The 19634-nt window shown below is 37.1% G+C and overlaps 1 pseudogene; it reads left to right on the forward strand.

The window, feature by feature from the left end:
• The first annotated feature begins 258 nt into the window (after positions 1–258).
• Positions 259–19634, forward strand: part of LOC101663019 — a 47789-nt pseudogene continuing 28413 nt past the window's right edge.

The following is a 19634-nucleotide window of genomic DNA, read 5'->3' on the forward strand; positions in this document are numbered from 1 at the left end:
AATAATACTGTTAATGAATTTAATAACTAAAAATTGTTTAAATTGAAATAATTAAATTACTTCTACAAAGTGTTTCTTATGTTGTGGGAATCAAGAACATAGAAAACAATTAGAGACTTTCTGCCCTCCCAGATGTGACAGGAAGCCGCATCGTCTCTCGGGCGTCCTGATGTATGCCTGGATGGACTATGTCAGGGGAAACGGATTTGTCACTATTGGGTGACCGGGGCTGCTTTCAAATCTGGAAAAATGGACACCATGGACACCAATTATTCCTTCATGTACCTGAACTACATGATCAACATGGTCCAGTATGATTCCACCCTTGGTAAGTTCAAAGGCAAGGTCAAGGCCCAGAATAGGAAGCTTGTAATAAATGCAAAGTCCATGTCTATCTTCCAGGTGTGAGAGGCTGTCATTATCACATTGAGTAAATCCATTGCTGAGTATGCTGTCTGTGGAGTCCATTGGTGTCTTCTCAACTACAGAGAAGGCTGGGGTTCAGATAAATGATGGTGTCAAAAGGGTGATCAACTCTCTGTCTTCTACTGATGTCCCCATGCTTGTGATGAGTAGGAACCACCAGAAGTATGACAACTTCTCAACATTGTCAGCAATGCCTCCTGTACTGTTAATTCCTGACCCCCTGGACAAGGTGATCATGTCAATATTGCCATCTTGGAGTGACTCCTGACCATATTCCGTATCACCACTGCCACTCAGAAGACTGTGGATGGTGCTTCTTAGAAACTCTGACACAACAGACATGGGGTCACCTAGAGTATGATACTGTGTCTGCTGACACTGCCAATGCTGTGGGCAAGGGCATGCCTGTGTGGATTGGTAAAATCTCTTGCAGGCCATCTAAGTCTCTACCCTCAATTTGTTGGTCATTGTGTTAGTCTGGGTACTTTAGAAAAACAAATCTCCAGAAACTCATGTATAAGAGAGAGTTTTATATAAAGGTTAAGTACACATCAAGAAAACATCCAAACTCAGTGTTGCCCAAGCCCACAAGTGCAACATTAACCCATATGTCTGACACCAATCCACAAACTCCTCCTCCATCTCACAAAACACACATTATGATACCAACTGCAGGAGGAAAACCGAATTAGTGAAGCTGTAAGCATCTCAGCGCTAGCAGGGGTTCCACACGGTTGCTCCAGCACCCACGGCTGCATTGCGCTAGGTCCACGTGTCTTCTTGGGGATGTCTTGCAGGAAGTGAGCCTTCATAGCTGGAGCAGGGAACTGGCTAAGGCCGCTGCACCCTGGTCCAACCATCAGAAATTGAGAGAACTAGAAAGGGGAGGCTCACTGAGCCATTTATCCCTCTGCCCTCCAATTAAGCCCACATGTGTTTATCGGTCAGGTTGGCACAATAAACTTTAACTGTCTTAGTCATGGATCTGATCTGCCATTTCTAAAAAGCTGATAAATAAAATGTTATCTAAATGTGACAAAGCAAGTGTTGGACAGTTTCCTAAAGAGCTTCCTAGACTTCACTAAGGACCAGGTTGTCTCCTGTGACTTCAAGAGTGACACCCACTCTTCGACCTTTGAGACCAGGGCTGGCATCACCCACAATGACCACTTTGTCAAGCTCATTTCTGGGTATGGAAATGTCTTTGGCTACAGAAATAGAGTTGTGAGCATTATTGTTCAAATGGACTTCAAGGGAAAATAGCTCCCTGAATCACCAGTCCCAAAAATAGCACTAATGGAAGAGAGATCCTCTTAGCTGCTCAGGAGTTTTTGTCCCAACTCAACTCCCCAAAATACTGAGAATTTCCCATCTTTAGGAAGCTTCACTTCATCACATACCATCAATAAATTACACTCTAACTAACCCCAATAAAAAGAAAATAACAAAAGAAAAAAGAGCAGTACCAAAATGTTATAAAGCAAGCAATTCCATTTCATTGTTGCATACAGTGGTTACTGCATACTGTATATGTAGGTGCTACTTATACCTAACTTTCTAAGATGCTACAGAAGAATTAAAAGAAGAACATCTTAAGATTTCTGGCCTCAGATAACTTAGAAAAAAAGTAACATATAAACCAAAACAATAACAGATGATTACAGACATAAGGGCAGATCGATGTTCTTTAGAAGCAATTTGCAAGATTGGGTCAGGAGAATTGAACTTGAAGCATCTAAAATATATTTATATATATATATGGAAGACTGAAGTCCTTCTTTTACTTTGAGATAAATTCCACAAAAACATTGTAATTACATAAGTACAACATGCCTACAATGAGTAAATTTACTTTATTGGATTCAGGGTATTGTGTGCTTCTTCCTTTATTGGTAACTGCAATGTTGTTAAAATAATATTGAAGAGGGGTGTGTTAGTCCAGGTAGACTAGAGAAACAAATCCATAGTAACTCATATGTCTATAAGAGAGAGTGTTATATAAATGGCAATTGTACATTAAGAAAGCATCTTAACCCAGTTCAATCCAAGCCCATAAGTCTGATATTAGCCTATATGTCTGATACCAATCTATAACACCCTCTTCAGACTCACGAAACACATGCAATGACACCAAATGCAGGATGATCACAGGTCAGTGGGTAGAAAGTCTTTGGATCCAGTGGTAGTAGAAGCATCTCAGAACTGGCAGGGGTCTCTATGTGGCTCCTCCAGTTTCCAGGGCTGCATCAGGGTAGGTCCATGTGGCTTCTTCTCAGGGATGTCTCACAGGAAGTGGAGGCAGGATCTTTCCTGCCTCCAAGGAGGAAATACCTCAGTTCCCAGAATTCTCAGGAGAAGGTCATGCCCACACATTGGTCTCATTGGCTATCTCCAGATTGACAGAGTAGACTCCACCCCCACGCTTTGAATCCTCATATTGACACCATATTATGTAGCTACCACAAGGGGTTTGGAGGAAAGAGAACCTGTGATGGTCAAAGTGATGGTGTCTAATAGCAAATAAGTTTATCATGTTATAGCATCTTCTGTGCTATCATGCTGCCATGTTGGAAGCTGTAGCCTTTGTTTCCCAAATACTAGTAAGGTCACTGATGCTTCATAGGGTTCAGTGGGATTTATGCACTAAGACAAAAAATTAAGAATAATGTGGGATCTATTCTTTAAAAAATAGCTAACGAAAACATTATGAATGGCAGTGGGATATTATTTGCTACAGTGTCATAGGATGAGCCGCAGGTATGAAGAACTCAGGTGCCTTCTCAAAATAAATTCAGTTTTATTATGGTAGAGAAAATAAAGATTTTGGGTCCTTTATTTGTTGCTGAGGAACAAGTACAAATGAGAGTAAGAGCTTAAATTGTCCATTAATAATCTGAATGTGGAATATAAACATATGATACTTGGATGAAATGGAGTTGTCAAAATGAAATGAAATGCTTGAATAGAGATGTCCTATGTATTTGTGACTTTTAATAAATAGGTACTGGTCATTTTGAATAGTAAAATCATGTGGTCTATTATGCTGGAAATGTCAAATTGAAGAAGAATACTAGCATGCTGATTGTCAAAAAGAACATTCCAAGCTCTATCGTGAAATAAAATCTGTTGGTGACAAAATTGGGACTATATCATTCAAATTTACACATCAACCATTAATGCCAAAGATGAATAAATGGAAGACTTTTACAAACTGGTACAGCTTGAAATTGATCAAGCATTTAAGCAAAATGCATTTGAAATGTGGTATATACACTACAGAAATAAAAAAAACATAGCATAAAAATATATATACATACTGTGTTGATTGCATCATTGTTCACATTAAGAAGAGAAGCCCTGCATATCCATTGTGGAAGAATGGGAAAATAAATGTCGATACATACACACATGGCGTACTACACATCTCACATTACTACAACTTAATGATAGAACTGATACAGCTTAGACTTAGAGGAAATTATGCTGTTAGCCAAAATAATAGGACATACATTGATACAAAAATAAGTTAAAAATTTTCTTACTGAAAGCAACGGACTTGGATAGCTACCAGGTTTCATAAGGGAAGGGTGATAAAGGGAAGTAATAGGCTAGAGGATAGACAGATCTTAATTTGATATAGGAGTAGATAGTATCCCATAAGAGTGATATGGCAGAAACATGGGAAGGGGAGAGCAAGCCATTTGGTAATTTTAGTACAACCAACTTAAATTTGGAGACCATTTGAAGGAAAAAAATGTAATGCGTCAGATACTAATGACTTAAAGATTAGACCAGCCATGGTACGTTAAAGATAGCATATGTGAAGAAAGCCAAAGACCATTAAAAAGACAGGAAAGGAAAAATAGGCAGAAATGGGTGTCAGAGGATTTTCTGAAAATGTCTCTGAATATAATAAAACTAAAGGTCCAGGAAGAATTGAAGCTGTAAAAGCACTGAATAAACAATTTTAAAGGATGTTTCACAACAAAGGAATTTGTTAAAATAAAGGTGTAAACACGTGGATTTAGAAAATCAAAAGAGAAAACAGCATTTATCAAATTTAATGAATTGAACAATAAATGGACACTTCTTCTGTTGAAGGATTCAATAAGCAAGATGCTGAATGACATAAGAAGCATCATGAGGAATACAAATTGAATACACAGATTACTGTACCAAAAGATAATTTTTCAACATCAAGCCATTGCAGACATTAGCATATGACCAAACACAAATGCTATTGAGAAAAGAAGCCAAATTTACACTGAAGGCCTGGGTCCAAAACAAACAAACAAAAAACCCTCAAAGAAATGATGAAATATTTCAATAAGCGAAAGGAATAATGGAAATGCTTACGCATCTATGCCAAAATATTTGGACAAGAGTTACCTGGTCAACTAACAAAGAAATAATCCAACATTATGTGGTAATTAGTCAATGATATTGTACAAATACAGTATAATATAGTGTTTGAGACTTTGAACACCTATCATTTTTTTCCACAACTTGTCTTCAGTTTGTTGTACAGTCCTGGCCTGCGTGTTACTGTGATGCTGGAAGCTATGTCCTTGGTATTTCAAATGGCAGCAGAGTCACCCAAAGGGAACAGGTTTCAGTGGAGTTCCAACCAACAACAGACAACAAAGAAAGACTAGGTTCCCCACTTAGGAAGAGGTAAAGCTAAACAAATACATGAAACCTCACTGCCATGGTCTTGATGCTGACTAATAGCAATGCTACTGTGGGTTTTCTGAGACTGTAACTATTTATGGGACACCTTTTCCCACGGCACTGCTGCCAGCTAAGCAGATTACAGCCCAGTAGGTAACCACTACACAACCAGGGCTCCTACTAGGTGGAGGTAACGACTGAAAATCATAAGCATAGCTGCAAAACATAGACTGATACCGAAAACCTCATGAAAGGAAGGAGAAGCTTGTTGGAGATGGTGCCCAAGGATGGGACCCTTAGGTGGGTGGGCAATTGAAATATGACTGAGGAGGGGCTGCTTTCTCTGAGTGAAGTCCACCATGAGTGGGGTCAAGACTTTGGGAGCGGAGCTTTCTAGGTCTCCATTTGCTGATGGGACATGACTCCAGGTAAAGAAAGACTGCTGCAAAACTCTGCTAGTATCAGAGTTTAGGATGCGCCCTTATGACTCTAGTAAAATTAGAAGTAGTCACACAATGGAACGCATAAAGATTGATATCCTAAGCACTAGTGGACTGCAATGGGCTGGTATTAGCCATTTAGAATCAGAAAATCATATGCTTTTCCGTGCTGGGAATGACATAATCAAGAGGAATGGCTTTGCATTCATTGTCAAAAAGAGCATTGAAAAATCAGTTTTGAAGTATAATGCTGTCTGTGATAGAATTATATCTATCTGCCCTCGAGTAAATCAAATCAATGCAACTGTTATTTAAATTTTGCACCAACTACAAAATAAAGTACTTTACCAGTGACTTGAGTTGGAGATTGACAAAACATGCAATCAAGATGCATTGATAATTATTGTTGATTGGAATGCAAAAACTGAAAACACAGAGGAAGGAACAGTATTTGGAAAATTTGTTTTTCCTTTTTGTTTTTCTAACTCTAGCTCTAACATTACAGTAAAATGTAATTGAAAGAAATTTTATTTGGGCATCCATCTCTGGCAACTATGAGTCAGGAAAATCTCCCAGTTTAACATCTGAACCATGGGCTTAAACTGGGCTGGTGGACTTATCCACTTATATATCTGTAAAAGTGTGTGTGTGTGTGTGTGTGTGTGTGTGTGTGTGTGTGTGTGTGTGTGACTGGTTTGGCTTCTCCATTGAATACAACCTGTATACCCAAGAAAACAGTAATCTCCCAGACTTTCTTCCTCCCCTGGATTGTCAGGCCCCACCATTCTTCACATTGCATCCATCAACTGGTTGCTTACCTTAACTTGAGGATTAATGTGACTAAGGTAAACTGCCTTTGCCTGCTCAGTCCCCATAATTAGATGGAGCATCTACTGTGGTTATAGTGCTGCTGAAAACACAGATACCATTTTCTCCCCAAATAATATGGGAAATATTTCATGACAAAATCCAAAAGCCAATGAATGGTACCTGGGCTTCTCTACCTTCATTCACTGAATATTCATCTCCAAGACAAATGTGTTCCCCAGAGTCAAATGCACCATTGATCTTATCATCGGCACCAGAAAATATCTCCCTGAAGATTTTTTAACCAAGTAAATGATTTCAATTCTAATAGAAGATAATGATATTCCAATCTATAGAACTAATAACACTGTAGAAAATATGGTGCAACGGAACTGGAGAATATTAATACACATAATAGAAATATATAATAGAACGAAGGCAAGATAATTTTTAAAAAAATAAATAGGATAAGAGTTGGGAAAGGTCCTCCTTTGGTCAAAACAAATCTCAAACATTGATCTTGAATAGTATGCCCCCAAAGAGTTTAATTTGAATAGATTAGAAGGCTGCATGACAATTGTAAAGCAATTTATTCTGCAGCCATTGCTGAATACAATAGAGCTATCAGCCTCCTCTTACTGAAATTCAACAGCTGACTGTGCTCTAGGAGATAATTTTAAAATGCCCTGCCAATTCCAACCCTGCCACTAAAGAGTGACTTTGACTGTACTTAAGGCTCCCTCCCTTAGATCAACATCAGAAGGACATCATCTCATTCACTCACCCACATGGAGTTGATTCTGGCTCATAATGACCCCATAGGACAGAATAGAAATGGCCTGTGTTTTTCCACGATGATCGTTCTTCATGAAAATAGAGAACCTCATCTTTCTCCTTGTCTAGCGAAGTGGGCTGGTGGTTTCAAATTGCTCATTTTCACGGTGAGCAGCTCAATGGCTAACCATGGCTCCTTAGGATAGCAATCAGCCTTCGATAATTCAGCCAGTGGCTAAGCATTTAAAAAAGCCAAATACTAATATCAAATATTGAGGAGGGGACCAGGACCTGACATTACATATATATATATATATATATATAATTTGACATCACAGATTCAAACAAAACTTATGAGCTTTATCAATAAATAGAAGAGTATGCTTCACTCACTGAAAAAAGTAGGAAAAAGAATTTGTGAAAATGACCACATGATGACAGAGATTTTGCAATTGCTTTTATAAATATGTGCAGAGAATTTCAAAATATGTAATTTAAGTGTAAACAAAAGATGATGGAAATCTCTCATCCAATGAGATAGTAATTATAAAATAAGACAAATAGAAAATATCAGGTAGAAAAAATGCTTGGCATGAGACCAAATGGGCTCAATGATTGATATAAAATTGAAGAAGAAAGATTTAGTGAAATATATCATATATTAATAGAAATTATACAATATGAATAACAGGGAGAGAGAAAAAATGAGGAATTAAATTAACAGATTTGAGAATTAAAAGACATTATAAAACACAACAACATAAGAAAACGTAAAAGCATCTCAATCAGTAATGGCAAAACCTGCCCAAATTTATTGAAAGATATTAATATACATAAAAAGAAACATCAACAAACTCCAATAGGTTAGATGCAAGGAGATTCAAAAAAATGTTAATCTTAATAAAATACTGAAAATCAAAGACTCTAGAAATAGGAAGAAAAATGTTGTTACCAAAGATAATCAATGTGTTAAATGACTGACTCCTTAGAAGAAATAATGAGAATTAGAAGACTGTTATATAACAGATTCAAAGTACTCAACTAAAAAAAAAAGAGAAAAATATGTATTAGACAAACGGTGATTCAAAGTTTCCTTGAGGTAATTTTGTTGCTAGCAGACATGGATTGCAAAGAATTTTAAAGGAAGGACTTCAGCTAAAAACAAGATAACTAAGATATTTTCAAATGTATAACAAAAGCAAAAGTGTTGCATTTAAGATAATGTGTTAGGCTTGGTTGTCTAGAGAAACAAATCTGGTGACACTTATCTATTTATAAGAAATAAATTTATACCAGGAAGCTATTATATTTCAACAAGGCATTCCCTCCCCAGCAAATTCAGGTACATAAATCTAATGGTAATTCATAAGTCTCTCTTCAGACTCACAGAGCTTGGCATGGCAGTGACTCAGGTTAATCTGAGGTTGACCAGGTTAACCAGGAAGTAAGAAGATCAAAGGCCAGTGGGAGAGAATCTCATGGAAACAAGATCAGGGGAAACGTAGCAAGGCACTGACAACTCCGAGGGTCAGTGGCAGAATCCCAGCAAGCAGGAAGGTAAAGTAACAGAGAGAGAGGAAGTTTCCAGTTTCCCTGCTTAAAGGAAGGCAACACCCTGAAAAGGCATCCACAGTCTGTTACATGATTAACAGATTCAAAGCAACCCTTATATTTTCATAAGAAATCAAGTTGACATAAAATCATCCAATTTCCACAGATAATAATGTAATAATTAAAAACAATCTAAATCAATATATCATTGAAAAAATGTTGGGGAAACCATGTCCAACTGTCTCTGGCTACACAAAGGAGAAGGAAAATCTAAAGATTCTACCTAAGGATGAATCCTATAAGGCAGGATTAGGCATGCTCCCACCCCCAGATTATCTTATTCTGACACCAACAGTCCCTTCCATGACACTCTACCTCCCTGCTGCTTTTGATAACCTGTGGCCACACAGAACTCAGAGGCAATACTTATGATTCTGGGGATTTATTATAGAAGTTAATAGGTTGCCAGAAGTCAGGAGCAAAATCCATACAGGGATAGAATTATTATTTATTTTTTGTCTGCAGCAACAATTCTTTCAAGCTAGGCCAGAAAACATGTCTCTATGCTCCGCCTCTTACTACACGATTCTTGGGCATCACAACACACATAGCTGTGCCTCAGTGTCAAGGCTGCAATGTAGGCACCAGATCCTTCAGCGCTAAGACCATGACATTTTGCAGAGGAGTAGTACTGAGATGTCTAAACTCGATCAAACATACAATCAAGAAACATTTATGTGATTGCAATCTGAAAGTTGGAAACAAAGGAGAAGGATGAGTAGCTGGAAAATATGGCCTCACTGATAGAAATGAAGCTGCAGCTCATGTGACACAAATACTTTTTAACAGCTACATAAATGGTAACTATACAAGAGTATTTTATAAGAAAGAATACACAAGAATCAAAATGATTGCATCTGTGAAAATGAGATGAAGAAGTTCAAACTTTTTCACCTCAATAAGATCATGGATCAACTGGGGCATAAAATATGACTTACAAAGACAGAAGTTCGGGCAGACACTGAAGAAAATTTAAAAACAAGTCTATCCAATATACAGCCTAAATTTTGAGACCATCTGAAGAACACCATAGACCATTTGATGCATTGAATGCCAGAGACTTACTGAAACCTAGACAAATTGTGTGTTGGCACTGTGGATGAAGAAAGCCACAGGCCATGTAAAAATATGGAAAGAAAGAAAATTAATACCCTAACAAAGTCTAAAAATTATTCTTGGATTAAGAGAAGCTAAAGCTAATGGGAGAAATGAAGTAAAAGAACTGTACAGAAAATTTCAAAGTGCTGCTTGAAAAGAAAAAGTAAAACATTATAATGAAATAAGCAAAGACCAAATGTTAGTGGTTAGAAAAGCAAAAATGAACTTATTTAGCATATCTGAAGCTGAGAGAACTAAAGAAAAAAATTCAAGCTTGAATATTAAAGGAGATTATGCAAAAATATTTTAAGAGTTTGATTGGGGTATAATTCAAATATCCTGAAAGTCAATATTTCAATCATAACAAGAAGAGTTGCACTTTAAGAAAATAAAAATATTAATCAGAAGGCATACAAAGAAGATGGAAGGAATACAGAGTATGTACAAAAAAAAATTAAAATTCAACATTCAACCATTTCAAGAGGTTAATTAATATCATATGGGGAGGGAGTCATGTATGTCTTGGTGAAGGCTGTTACATGTCTGTTGGTGGATAAACTGGAAGGAGCAACCTCCCAACCCAAAATGATTGACAATTTCATAGACTTGGGATAGCAGGCATCTGCTTTTCACATTAGGATGCTTCAGCTTAATGAAGTCCAAGGGAATATGTCACTACCATATACATGTTATAGATGAGTTTGAGGTAAAGCACACTTCACTTGGTGAGATTTTCACATTGAATCTGTCTGGTGTGGCCTATGAAGGATGTTATGCATATTCAAAAAAAGAGATGCTGGTAAACAAGTGGCCATTTATCTCAGAAACAACAAAGCCCACATGGAAGAAGCACACCATCCTGTGTGATCACGATGTGCCGAAGGGATCAGTTATCAGGCATCAAAGAACAAAAAATCATATCATTGTGTGCTTATCTCCATGATACGATTGCTGAAGACAAATAGGTGCATAAGCAAATGTGGAGAAGAAAGCTGATGGTGCCCAGCTATCAAAAGATATAGCATCTGGGGTCATAAAGGCTTGAAGGTAAACAAGCGGCCATCTAGCTGAGAAGCAACAAAGCCCACATGGAAGAAGCACACTGGCCTGTGTGATCACAAGGTGTAGAAGAGATCAGGTATCAGGCATCATCAGAACAAAAAAATCTTATAGTGAAATAGGGGAAGAATGCAGGGTGGAGACCCAAAGCCCATTATCATGATCCCAATTCTACCTTGCAAGTCTGGCTAGACCAGAGGATGTACACTGGTACACATAGGAACCAGAAACACAGGGAATCCAGGGCACATGATCCCTTCAGGACCAGGAGTGTGAGTGGCGATTCTGGGAGGGCAGAGGGAGGGTGGGTTAGAAAGGGGGAACTGATTACAAGGATCTGTATGTGACCTCCTCCCTGGGGGACGGACAACAGAAAAGTGGGTGAAGGGAGATGTCAGACAGGGCAAGATTTGACAAAATAATAATTTATAGATTATCAAGGGTTCATGAGGGATGGGGGCAGAGGGGAGGGAGGGGAAAAAATGAAGAGCTGATGACAGGGGCTTAAGTGGAGAGTAAATATTTTGAGAATGATGAAGGCAATCAATGTGCTTTATACAATTGATGTATGTATGGATTGTGATAAGAGTTTTATGAGTCCCCAATAAGATGATTTAAAAAAAAGAGAGATTCTAAGTTCTCATTAGTCTTTAGTACATGGACTGAGTCACCAAGGCCTGGAAAGAAACTAAGTCAAATATGTTCAATTAGGAACATAGTACCAGGTATGTTCTTCCCATGGGTTCTATATAAGCATTTTATATTTTATTTGTGTAATAGTGTCCAGTCACTTAAGAGTTTAATCTTCATAAGTCAATAATTCATGTATTGTAGTCTGAAGGCAGCCAGTACTTGTATGATTTCCTTTTCTCAATTATGTTTTAAACTCTATATCATTGACTCAATAATACTATCAATAGAATTATGTTATGCTCCAAAGGGATGATTATAACGTTACTACTCATAAATCATTTCTTAAAAATGAACCAGAGAACATATATACACCACAGACATATGAATGGATTTGGAGCTCACACTTAATTTTAGTCCCAATCTGAGAACAATTAGTTCTTATGGCATAGCCCTGGTGGACATTCACCCTCATGAAGAGATCACTAAAGAGATGCGTGCCATAGAAATGTGTGTTAACGAAACCAAATGGTGCCTGGCTATCATCAAGAACAGCATCTGGGGTCTTAGAGGCCTCTCTGAAAACAAGCAGTTATCTAAGTGAGACATAAACTAAGTTCACATGGCAGAAACATCCCAGCCTCTGCGATCCACAAGGATCACAGATAATAATTGTAAATAATAAAACCAAAATATGAAGGACGGAATAGTATCAGAGTTTAAATTGTGGACTCTAGTTTACAAAAGGCTGTGGATGACAGTGGAAGCCCACAAGTCTTTTGGAGAGTCCCCACATAAATTGCTTCTCATGAATCCCCTCTGTGAATAGCCTAGCTATCACATGGAGCTCATTGTAAAACCATTATGGTAGATGTAGTTAGGTTAAAATGTAATGGCTTTGGACCCATTTTAAAGTTGTTTCAGTTTTTAAAAATTTTCTATTTTCTTTGTCTAGTCATTGCTGTTGTTTTTTTTTGTTTTTTTGTAATTTTGTAATTTTTGTAATTTTGCTTGATTGTGTTCTGCTTTGCTTGATTTTCTGTATCTGAAATCCATATTGCATATTCATAGGGACAGTAATTGGATGTGGGCATGGCAATCACAAGGAGAATAGTGGGAAATGGAGAAATAACAATGAGTAGGGGAATAAAAATTTCTGAAATGGATTACAATTATGATTGTAAAAATCTTAATCTGATTGCATAATTAAATAGAATGATATATGAAGAATATACCAATAAAACAAAAATAACATCAGTTGTTTTATTTTTTAACCCAATCTTAATTTGTCTTTTTTTAATAATTTTCTGCTTATAACCAATGTTACTAACAAGTTACATAGAAATTGTTAAAAGAAAACGTACTTTGCTGTGTAAATCTTCACTGCAAACAATAAAATTTAACAATGATGAGAAATACAACTTTCCTCTAGTTCCTAAAGGTTTCCTCCCTGCTCCCACTACCATGACTCAAATTCTATCTTGCAAGACCAGAGGAGGTACACTGGTACAGATAGGAACTGAAAATACAGGGAATCCAGGGTGGATGAGCCCTATAGGACCAGTGGTGTGAGTGGCAAAACAGGGAGGGTAAAGGGAGAATGGGTAGGAAAGAGGGAACCGATTACATGGAACTGTGTGTGACCTCCTCCCTGGGGGACAGACAACCAAAAAGTGGATGAAGGGAGACGTCGGACAGGGCAAGATATGACAAAATACCCATTTATAAACTATCAAGGGCTCACGCGGGAGGGGGGAGCAGGGAGGGAGGGGAAAATGAGGACCTAATGTCGGGGGTTTAAATGGAGAGAAAATGTTTTGAGAAATGATGTACAAATGCGCTCTACACAATTGATGTGTGTATGGATTGGGATAACAGTTGTATGAGCCCCTAATAAAATGTTAAAAAAAGAAAAAAAGAAAGTTTGCCTGAAAGGTGTCAAAGTCATTAGTGAAAAACAAACTTAAAAACCAAACTCCCTAGCATTGAGTCAATTCCGATTCATAGAGACCCTTAGAACAGTATTGGCCTGCCCCGGCTGGCTTTGGAGCAGCTGGTGGTTTACCCCGATGACCTTGTAATTAGCAGCCCAACTCAAAACTCCCTACACCACCAGGGCTCAAGGACAAGCCAGCTCCTCTAATGGTTAGATTATTGAGTGAAATATTTCAACAAACTTACTGAGAACTGGAACTATTCAAAATTTTATGGAAAGAAATTTTGAAAACAGCTACCTGGCAAACTGAATGCAATAGATCATGTGTGTGTCAAGAAAGTACTCAAACATACTAATAATTATAAAGATGCTGTGAATAAACAGACACCATGTTAATAATTGTAACATGTATTTGTTTATATGAGAATCTAGTTTAAAAGAACTAAAATATATCAACAAACAACCTGTCAATGCTTTCCTGAGGATATTTTTAGGAAGCGGTTCAATGGAAATAGCATGAGTTAATTTTTTTGATAAAAATAATACTTGGTATTTTGATATGTGCGGTGGAGAGAAAAAAATTAATAGATATCTTCTATCCAAGTCTCTGGAACTCCCACCAAATAATTGGGTGGGACTATTCAGAGTGTGTAACACATCAAATGGTTATTGGTCAATTTTTGTTACCACCTCTCTGGCTATCAGGATGATACATCTTTGAAGAAGCACAGGTTAGAGAAATGCAGAGGACCTTGGAAGAGCAAGTTCAAGACCTCTGTCTGTAGTGGTAGAGTGGGCTGAAACCAGATGCATCACAGACTTGGAGACTCAGAGAAGCAGTGACAAAACTATAGAGTACCTTCTCCTTATCTGACTGAAGACTCTGTAACTGTGGACTAGAGTGACAGGTAGGTTTGCTTCCTGGCCCATGAAGATTAAGTCTGTGAGACCACATGACTGAGAGACCTAGACTTGGCTGCTGCCTGAGGAGACCAATAACTGTATCCTTATATTTGCTGATCCTGACTTCTGGTAGCCTATTAATTTTCCTATTAAACCCGTCATAATTATCATAATACATGTTGAGTATTTTATGTGAATTCTGTGTGGCCATTACAATAGGTTATCGAACTCATTGATGCAAGGTGTCTTGGGAGGAATGGTTGGCGTCAGAATATAGAAGCTGGTCTGACCCTAGCCTGGTGGCAATAGTGAAACCAGAGGACATCAGACATGTCCACTTCTATTGCTGTTTATTGCAATGTGATAGTGAGAATAGAAGTTTATATTTCTATAATAAAAGAAAATATTTCTTCAAGGATCATCAAAATGCACAATTTAAATGGTGCAGTATAAACTGCAAATTGTATCTGAAAAAGTCAAATTTAAATGGGATACTAAAACTAGAAACAAAAGGAATATATATATATATTAATCAAATCCAAGATATATGCTGCTTAGCAATATGCGTATCAATTCAAACCCTATATTGTAGACCCGCCCCTTGGGTTGCTGAGGGTGAAGATCTTGGCAGAAAGCCCATCTTTCTCCTTTGGAGCAGCTGGTGGTTTCGAATCTCTGACTTTGTGTACAGCAGCCCAATGCGTAATGCACTGTGCCACTAGAAGCTTTAGCAAGACTTTCCTCTTACATCTACGGAATATGATTTTTTTAAAAAACGACATTCTTCTTAGTTTGGAAAATCAGGTAATTGATATATTTTCTTTTTATCTTCCTCAAAATATAAATATCTATGGAAATGGCTATACCTTTCAAACACAAATTACCAGAAAGTTGAAGAAGCTTCACATAGATGGGTAAAAACTGTTACTCACATAATGAATTTTATCAGAGATAACTGGGAACATTTCATATAAAAGATTTAATGCATCCAGAAAAGGTAACAATTATAAATCTGCATGTCCCAGAGCTTTAAATGATGAATTATTTTTAGAAAAGAAACACAGAAATGAAAGAAAAATTTTACACTCTTGCTCAATATCAATCAACTCAATTTAATTAATTTTATAAATTGCATCCAAAACCATCAGTCCACATATTTTCCATAACAACATAGTCAAGAGATACAGTTTTTGTCCAAAAACAAGTGCCAATTTTAAATGACTGATTTATTCCTTGATGAAATATGCTTTAAATTGAAATCAACCCCTTTAAGGAGCATTCTCACTATACTTCTTCTAAGACAGTTACAATTGAATTATTGAAAAGCAAGATTGTATCATCTGCATACTGTAGGTTTTTAATGTCTTTCTCTAATCCTCATTCTGAATTCTTCTTAATAATATTCTATAATCTCAATTATTCGCTTCACATAAAGATTGATTACGTATGGTAAAATTATACAAGCCTGTCGAATACCACTCCTGATTTTTATCCATGCAGTACTGTCTGATTCTGCTTGCACAACTGCAAAAGTTCTTTGCAAAGTTCCACATGAGCACAATGAAGTGCTCTGTAACTGCCATTAGCTAAAGTCTATACATAGTTCATTATGGATAAAGACTGTGTGGATCATAACAAAAATATTAAAGTGATAATAATAATAAAAAAGACATAAATGAGAAAACCGATCAAATGGAAAATATTGTCAAAATAAAAACTGTAGCAAATAGAATGCGAAAATAGAAAGTTTCAAAAAATATATATTTATTAAAAAATGGATTTATTTTCCCCAAAGCAAATTCTAGAGTACAAGAAAGAATAATAGGTTCTAAAATTGATGTGGTAATGATTATACAACTCTTCTTGACATGATTGAAATATTGACTTCTGTGATAGGTGCATTATATGCCAATAAAAATGTCTAAAAAAGACAAAACATCTATGAGAGTAATGATGTTGTTTATAGAAAAAAATAATGCAAATTCAAAATGTAGAGTAACTCACAAACCTGTTTCTGAGAAGACTTAACTTTGATACAAAATTCTTACAAATATATTACAAGGAAATGTATTTACAATCAATATCCACTTCATGAATATGCATCACAATTTTAATATACTAACAAAAAATTCATATACTAAAATGATTTACAAATAAACAGAAAGGAAAGGAAAGAGAAGGAATGAAAGAAGACGAAACAAATTAAAAGAAACAATATTAAATACAGTAATTTACTGATGAAAAATTGACATAATATTAGAAATCCAGGAGATTAAATTAATTTAACAAACTAGGATGAATTATGATGAAGAATATCATGGTAGGAAAAATTTGTCAAAATCAACTGTCACTTCTGAAAAGTTATAACTTAGGTCTTTGTTTCCAATTTGAACATTTTGATTATTTCCCTCAATTACTGTTACCATGTATGTCCCTCAATTACTGTTCCATCTAGAATATTGAATAATATTGGTTAAGTTTTAAAAATTGAGAGGACAGCATCCCACCTCCTGTTACTTCATTAGAGGAATGAACGACATACTCATCCACTTTGCCCTTCTTTACCAATCTGAAATCAAAACACTCCCCATGGTGCTCTTCTTCTCAGCTGGATTAGAGAATTCATTCCAATGGCCGCACTGAACTCAAAGACCACATTTACATTTTTGTCTTTTATTAAGGAAGTTAACATGCTATAATTCAGGATCAGAAATGTTCAAGAAAGTGCTTTGTGCTGGAGAATTGCTTCCCGGTCATGTTGGAATGCTGTCATCTCTCTGGCCTTCGATGCCTTGGTGAATGTATGCTTCCCCTGCTGAATGTATGTGTAGCTATTTCAGTGTCACCAATGAATGCCCAAATACGCACTCCATGCGACCATGAAACTCAGCTGAAACTAGGGGATCCGTCCCAGGTCTGTGGGTGAGCACACCTAAAGTAAAATCTAAATGCATTGCCATTGACTTGATTCCAACTCATAGGACTTTCCCTGAGACTATAAATCCTTACAGGAGTAGAAATTCTCAACTTTCTTTAAGAGAGCAACTCGACTGGTGGGTTTGGACTGTTAGCAGTCTAAAGTATAACTGTTTTCTGAGACTCTGCATCGTTATAGGAGCCGGAAGCTTCATCTTCCTCCCATGGAACAATTCGTGGTTCCATATTGCAGACCCTGTGGTTAGCAGCTCAATTCATAGCCAGTGAGGCCACCAGAGATCCTTAGATACACACAATGTCTGGAAAATGACCTGACACGTAGCAACAAATATGATGATTGCACAAAATTAGGTAGAATTGTGTTCTATTGCATATAGATTAGCACTGGCTTAATGGCACTCAACAACATACTTCTTAATGTGATGGCAATCGGGGGTAGAGTTCCCTTTTTTATCCAGGAGGATATACTGTCTTAGACTGTCTTAAACCTAACCACTATTTAGGTGAAAAAAATGTAAGGCAGAATGAAGCAAGGGCAAAATATGGGAAGAGACTGCATATATTGGTCACCAAGGAATGCTTAAAAAAATAGGGAAACTGAGTAGTGGATTGCCCCCAGAGTTCACAAACTGCACATGTTCAGTATGGATTGTAACTCAATGTGAAGAAATAAAGTCTTCACAAGTCAATTGGACACCTCCTGTCAGAATGGCCACAAGGAGAGAAGAGCCAGTCAGGGTGCAGTATAGCACAATCTTCCTCTGGTTCTTTGATGCCCCTCCCCCATCATGACCACAATTCTGTCTTACAAATATAGCTAAATCAGAATATGTACAGTAGTACAGATAAGAGCTCACAACACAGGGAATCCAGAATAGATAAACCCCCTAGGACCAATAGGGGGAGCAGTGATAATAAGACAGGAAAGGTTTGGGCATGGGGAGGGGGGACTAAGGGGGAACCGATCAAAATGATTGACATATGGCCCCCATCCCAGAGGAACAAACAGCAGAAAAGTGGGTGAAATTAGACAGTAGACAGTGTAAGACATGGGGGGTGGGAAAGAAGAAGAAATTGTAAATTATGAAGAGAGCATGGGGGAGGGATGGAGAGTGGGGGTGAGAGTGGAGAAAATGAGGAGCTGATGCCAGGGGCTCAAGTAGAAAGAACATGTTTTGTAAAAGATGATGAGAATATGTACAGAGGTGTTTGACACAATGGATATTATGTATGGATTGTGATAGAGCTGTAAGAGCCACCAATAAAATGATTAAAAATAATTTTAAATTTTAAAAAGAAAATAATAATAATTTATAAATTATTGTTTCATATAATAATAATTTTAATAAAATTAAAATAAATTAATTTATATAATAATAATGATTTATAAATTATCAAGGGATCATGAGTGAGGGAGGGGGGAGGGGGGAGGGAGCGGGGGAAGGGAGAGGGGAAATGAGGAGCCCATACCAAGGGCTCAAGTAGAAAGAAAAGGTGTTTTGTTTTGTCTTCTAAATACTGATTTTTACGGTGAAGTTATCAAAAAAAAAAAAAGAAAAATCAAACCCACTCTGCTCAAGTCCATCCGACTCACGGCATCCTTACAAAGTGTTTCAAAGATTTTAAATCTTTATGGACACGGTCAGCCTCATCTTCCTTCTAGCAGCAGCTGGTGGATTTGAACCACTGAGCTTGCAGATTAACAGCCCCACACATTCATACAACCACTGGGGCATCTTGATTCAAAGACTCACTGCCATTGAGTCCATTCCAATGCATACTGCCCCCGTGGGACTGAGTAAAACTGCTGTGGGTTTCTCAGGCTGTCCATCCTTACGGGAGCTGGGCACTCCATCTTTTTCTAGAGTGGCGGGTGGCTGCTAACCATGGCCTTGTGGACCACCCACAACACCATCTGGGTTCTTTGAGATGTTGATTAGGATTTATTAATTGAAAAGGGGAAGCATATCTGATCACAGACTCAAATTAGTGCTCATAGAATCATAAAGAGTAAAATACAAATATGCTATTCCTCTCTTTCGAGCAAGTCATCAAATTTCGAGAAATCTGTCCTTTAAATAAAGCCTAAGTGCAGAAATAACTTGTGCAAAGAGAATCTTTCGTAGTATTATTTATAACAGTGAATATCAAAAGGTTCTAAATGTACAAAAAGAGAGGGATGGTTCAGAAACTCAGGATTCCATTTCACACTCTATAAGAGAACACACAGTTATTTGGTACAATGTTTACCAAAAAAATCATAATAGTGAAAATATTTTTTGATTTTAAAACTAAAATGATTAAAAAATATATTTACAAACCAGGGAATCCAGGACGGATGA

Source organism: Echinops telfairi, unplaced genomic scaffold (assembly GCF_000313985.2).
Source record: "Echinops telfairi isolate 266 unplaced genomic scaffold, ASM31398v2 ScPeMD7_7469;HRSCAF=8507_0, whole genome shotgun sequence".
NCBI classification, from domain to species: Eukaryota; Metazoa; Chordata; class Mammalia; order Afrosoricida; family Tenrecidae; genus Echinops; species Echinops telfairi.